This window comes from Oncorhynchus clarkii, unplaced genomic scaffold, assembly GCF_045791955.1.
Source record: "Oncorhynchus clarkii lewisi isolate Uvic-CL-2024 unplaced genomic scaffold, UVic_Ocla_1.0 unplaced_contig_13526_pilon_pilon, whole genome shotgun sequence".
NCBI classification, from domain to species: domain Eukaryota; kingdom Metazoa; phylum Chordata; class Actinopteri; order Salmoniformes; family Salmonidae; genus Oncorhynchus; species Oncorhynchus clarkii.
Window position 1 is genome coordinate 45,255 of NW_027258791.1, and position 6,000 is coordinate 51,254.

A 6,000-nucleotide genomic window follows, 5' to 3' on the forward strand; every position below is an offset into this window, starting at 1 on the left:
CTCCCTGCCTGCCTGACCTCCTCGTACAGGTGCCTGTGGTCTAAACCTACTCGGGCAACTTCAACCTCGGGGTGCGCACGCAGCCACTTGGCCGCATGGCCAAAGTGCCACGGCAGCTGTTCCGCCCGAGGACCCGCGTTAGACCACACCATTACGCTTCTCGCCTGATACGAGAAGAACACCCGCAGGAGGTAACCGGACGGGTGTATAACCGGACGAGCAAGCTCCGTCAACAGGAAAGAAACAAAAATGGCGTCTAGCTTGAGGGGGAGATGTGGTACCCCCCTACCTCCCTCCCCGATGGGACAGAGCATGCGCGCCCTGGCGACCCACTCGTACCTGCCACCCCACATGAACTGAAACACGAGCCTCACTAGATACCTTCTCAGACAAGCCGGCAATGGGTAGATGTATGCCAAGTACAAAAGAGATGGCAATACATCCACCTTTAGGACCAGGACCTTACCTATAAAAGACAAAGACCTAGCCTTCCACATTGCTAGCTTCCTCTGAACCACTGCGATACCCATGTTCCAGTTCAGCGTCGCTGAGCCGGAAGTCTAAAAATGGACCCCGAGAATCCTCAGGGCCCCCTCACAGAGAGATAACCCCCCGGGCACATCCGTCCTACCGCGCCATCTTCCGAAAAACTTAACGGAAGACTTTGCATGGTTCAGAACCGCCCCCGACGCTTGGGTGAAATCCCCAATGATGGCAAGAGACCTTGTCAGGCACGAGTCCTTGCACAACAGCAAGGAAGTGTCGTCGGCGTACTGCGTCATCTTATCTTATGTACGGATCCATCCTATAAACTTCTCCCCAAATCCTAATCTACCTAATACCCTGAATAGAAAGGATCTATTCACGCGATCAAAGGCTTTCGCCTGATCTAGCGCTGCTACCATTAAAGGCAGCCCTCTATCTTCAACCCAGGCGATGGAGTCCCTAATCAACTGTAGGTTCCATCTTATAGAGCGGCCCTCTACCCCGCACGTCTGATCCTCATGGACGACGTAGGGAAGGGCTGTGCGCTACCGGTCTGCTAAAACCTTTGCAAGAATCTTGTAATCTACGCACAGCATGGTCAACGGCCGCCAGTTGCTAAGGTCAGTTGCTTCCCCCTTCTTATAAAGAAGTGACAGCACACCAACAGCCATTGATCCCCCCGGGACACCCGTCTCAAGGATGGCCTTCAAGACTTCGAGGACCACCGGTCCAAGTATACCCCAAAACTTGAGGTAAAACTCAGCCGGCAGGCCATCCATCCCAGGCACCTTCCCTTTACCCATCCTCCTAAGAGCGCTCTCAACCTCTTCTAGTGAGATCTGGGCCTCCATCACGTCTCTAATGTCCTCCGGCAACCGCCGGGACAAGTGTTCTAAAAACACGTTCCCCTGCTCTACATCTATCTCCCTTTCCTTAAATAAACCTCGGAAATGATCAGTTGTCACCCTGACCATTTCCTCTGGTTTACTTACTATACTACCATTTTCTTCCCTAACGCCATGCATTACCTTCCTACTCTGCCTGGCCCTAACCGACTTAAAGAACATAGCGGAACAAGTCTCATTATGTTCTAGGAAGCCACTATGCGCACGCTCCAGGAAAACTCGAGCCTTCTGCTCCTGCAGCTCCCTGAGCTGCGCCTTTAGGGCTGCGAATCTCTCCCAGTCAATCGACCCGCCGAGGTTGCCTGCCTCTTGCTCGAGTTCAATTAACCTTTGGATACGATCCACCTCCCTCCTTTCCTCCCTTTTTTTCCTTTTACAATATCCTATTATAAAAGCCCTAATCCTCACCTTAACTAAATCCCACCACACTAACACCCCCTCGCACATAGACCGGAGGCCGTCAAGCCTTCGAAAGAAACAAAAAAATGCGTCAACGAAAGCCTGCTCCTCCAGTATACCCCGATCTAACTTCCAGTACCCCCTACCGAAGAGGCAGACTGGCGACCCCACCTGCAGGAACACCCCGTCGTGATCCGTGAAGAACACAGGCAACAGGCGCCCAGACAACTGACCCAAAGACCTGGATATAAAAATGTAGTCGAGCCTCCGCGCAACCCCCCTGGAGTTGCGCCATGTAGGACCGACCATTGCCGGAGTAGTATGCAGGCCACCATCAACCAGACCATGGCAAGCCATTAGCCCGGTGATTGCGCCTGCACTACTATCACCACCTACCCCTAAATCTATATTAAAGTCCCCTCCTATCACCAAGTGCCTATTTGTGACACACAGGGGCGCCAGACAGTCCACCATCTCCCTTCTGTCTGCCGCCACCTGTGGCCCATATACCCCAATTAACCTATACCTAGCTTCTCTATACACTACATCTATCCCCAATACTCTACCCTGCACTATTACAAAAGTGCTCTCTACCTTAACTTCTCTATTACCACACAATATTCCTACTCCTGTTGAGTGCACCCCTCCTATGCCCCAAAAGGATTCCCCCTTATCCCACTCCTTCCTAAATCTAGCCACATCCCCACCATCCCTCAGGTGAACCTCCTGTAAAAAACAGAAATCAAAACCCACACCCTCTAAATAACAAAAAACCGCCCTCCTTTTAACAAAATCCCTTAAACCTCTAACATTTAAACTAAGAAAAGAAACAGACATATTTATTTAATAATTACTTACAATTTAACCCAAAATCCAAAGAAAAAACAGGAGACTCACCCGATGCTCCCCTGGTCCATCTCCACCGGCGGGGACGTCCTCTCCTCTCCTGACGCCCCCCCGTCCTCCTCCATCCCTCCAACCCAGGATGCAGGCAGTGTGTTAGGCCTAGTGCCCTGCACCCTGGGTTCCTCACCACCACTCTCCAACCCCCCCTCCCTGTATGCCTCGGGGCTGAGTATCGGGGATCCCATCTCCCCAAACAGGAGTTGAGACCCCTCCGACAAACAGCCCACTGACCCCTCACCGGAGCCACCCTCCTCTAAATTTTGAGGGGTTGAGGCAAACAGGGAGACCAATGTCCTCCCCCCTCCCCCCCCCGCTGATCTCTTAGCCCCCCCCTCCCCTTCTACACCCCCCTCCCCCTCTCTACCTCCCGAGCCCCCCTTCATCTTCCGTTTCTTTTTGTCTTTTTTTGGTGTAGGAGGTAGCGGGGAGACATTACCCCTCTTCCCCGCTAGCTCCTCCACCATTTCCCTCATTTCCTCCACCAGAAAATCTGACATGCTGTCCCCCCACTCCCGTACCCCTTCTCCCCCCTCCCGCTCCACCGGTCCTGCCCCAAGCACCCCCTCCCCCTCCACAGGTCCTTCCACAGGCACCCCCCCCTCCACAGGTCCTTCCACAGGCACCCCTCCCACAGGTCCTGCCACAGGCACCCCCTCCCCCACAACTCCCTCCAATGTTGTTTTCTTTCTTTCTCCCTCTTCGTTCTTCTTTCTTTCTATATCTTCACTCCCTTCTGTCTTCTCCTCTTCTTTCTTCTTTTCGTTGGCCTGGACTGGCCCTCCTTCCCCTCCTCTTCTTCCCCCATCCCCCGCTCCTGCTCCCCCTCCAACTGCAGACGCGTATGACCGCTGACGAGCCGGGCAATCGCGCCACAGGTGCTGAGTGGAGCCACACCCGTGGCAGGCCTTCGGCTCGTCACAGTCCTTGGCCTCGTGCTCGCCAGATCCACAGAATCTACACTTTCTATTGCTGCACGAGGCCAGGATGTGTCCATAGGCCATACAGCGCCTGCAGAAAGGGGGCTGACGTGCATAGTATAATGTCCCCCTGTCAGCCCCCAGGGAGAACATCGCTGGGGGATGAAGGAATCCACCCAGTCCTTTAGGGTCCTCTCTAAGGAGGGCCTGGAATCCTCTCCTCCCGTTCCAAAAGCCCAGCGAATCTTTGAGGGGCCTTGCTGAGGAGACACTATTCATATATCTCCCCAGAAAGGCCCTCACTTCCTCATCCTTGACATAAGGGTTGTACATGTTAACAGTAACTATCCTGTAGTTACTTCTAGCCAAGCTGGTCACCACGTAGTTGCACATTGGCCTCTCGGCTCCCACCGCTCTTGCCCTCCGCAGCACCTCATCATGTTTTTCTTCTGTATGTAGCGCAACATCAAAAGCACCTTCTAATGAATTCCCTTGAAGGCAAAAAACATCTTTTACTGCCAACTTGAGAATCCCAATCAGGATGGTCCTTCCAAAGGTTTCCCGCCCAAAAGGTTCAGTCTCCTTATCCTTCCACGTAAATCGTACTGTATTGGCAAGCCCAATGACCGGAATTGGCTTTCTCCCCGTAGTATGCTCCATCTCTGCAAGAAGATTGGAAAAACTCTTCTCCACCAAATCTTTCTTCCCACAAAATGAAGAAGAAAATCCAAAGATGTTCAAAAAATCCAAAAAGTTTGTACCGCTCTCCTGGGACGACCTTCTGGCTAAGCGAGCTGTGGGACACCTCGGTGTCAAGCTTGATCTTAGCCAAAAGGCCGAGAAGCGATAACCCACAAATGGAACCCTGAAACCGCCGGACCCCCGGGGGTCTCGACAGACCTCAGCGGGTGGGTTGGCAAAAGCCAGCTCCTCTCCCCCTCCAACCCCCACTCAACCAACCACCCACCCACCGTTTCCCTGGCAACAGGCAGGTGTTTTTTGGAAAAAGTCGCTAATGCGTCTTTAAGTCACTATCCTGGCCCATCTCTGTCAATTTCTCTTGAAACAAGATACCGGGCTCTGCAAGAAGCAAAGCCGCTCCAAAAATACGTTGAACTCGTAAGTGTTCCTCTCCACGGAAGTCTTTAGTAAAAGGCGAAAGGCTTGTGCGTAATGAAGAGAAACCAGAGTCATATGGAAGTCAGGAGGTCGGGGCCCGAGACACACTCTGTGCACTCTAGGCAGGGTTCCCGCGGGTGCTCCCGGAACCCACTCTTCCAAGTTTTCGAGGGCTGTGGATAAAAAGAAAGTCACAGTCACAGACACAGAGACACAGAGGCACAGCGACAGACAGACAGACAGACAGACAGACAGACAGACAGACAGACAGACAGACAGACAGACAGACAGACAGACAGACAGACAGACAGACAGACAGACAGACAGACAGAGAGACAGAGAGAGAGAGAGAGAGAGAGAGAGAGAGAGAGAGAGAGAGACACACACACAATCCAGGCCCCCCAAAATGGCGGGAAACGGGCGACCCCATTGAAGGGCGCTTCGCCTTTCTTTCAGTTTGAATGTTTCTTTCCTTCTCTTCTTCTGCTAGCCAGCCAGCCAGCCAGCCAGCCAGCCAGCCAGCTAGCTAGCCAGCCCTAGCTAGCTGTTTACATAGCTTTGTGAATTTGTATTTTTCCTTGACAACGGGAGAAAAGTGTTGCACCGTTCCCGGAGGTACTGCAATACCGGGTCGATGCGTGGAGCGGACGGAGCAAGCCCCATTTCCGACTCCCTGTTCGAAAAATCCATTTAATATGTAGTCCCCCGATGGGGGACGTATCAGATATTAAACTGATAAGAACAGATTAGAAAAATAATTTATTACCATCTATGCCATTCATACTTTACAAAATCATATTTACAAAAACACCAAACAAAAACAAACCTCAGGGGAGCATCATCCCTCCCCGTCATTCCTAACCTCTACCTTTCCCTATCTCTCCGCTCCTAATCTATCCCCTTATAAATCTCAATCTAAAACCCCCAGCCCTAAACCCCCTTTCCATCTCTCCCGTGCCGCATGTTTCCCCCACTTCCTCTCCTCCCTCTTCATCCTACCTCTTAAATCTCCTTCCACCCTCCTAAATATCCCTTCCACCCCCCAATCTCTCCCTGTCTTTACCAAATTCTGCCTGGCTTCCCACAGCCCCCGTTTAAAGAGGCTTATGAGAAGCCAGAGCAGAAATCTATCCCTATCTGTACCCCTCGCTCTCCCTACACCTCTCTCTAACCTAGCCCATGTAACCACAAAATCCCCTCTTACCAAAACTATCAACACCCGTGCCCTCGCCCATACCACTCCGGCAAAGGCACAGCCCCAAAAAGCA

General features: G+C 52.3%; 1 non-coding gene and 1 pseudogene across 1 annotated transcript; both read right to left on the minus strand.

Annotated features, from left to right (window-relative positions):
- Positions 1-4,689: 4,689 nt before the first annotated feature.
- On the minus strand, positions 4,690-4,806 carry LOC139398549 (U5 spliceosomal RNA). Its single transcript, XR_011631479.1, has one exon. It is a non-coding gene; the product is annotated as a U5 spliceosomal RNA (small nuclear RNA).
- Positions 4,807-5,325: 519 nt separating this feature from the next.
- Positions 5,326-5,531, minus strand: LOC139398555 (U2 spliceosomal RNA; annotated as a pseudogene).
- Between the last annotated feature and the right edge of the window lie 469 nt (positions 5,532-6,000).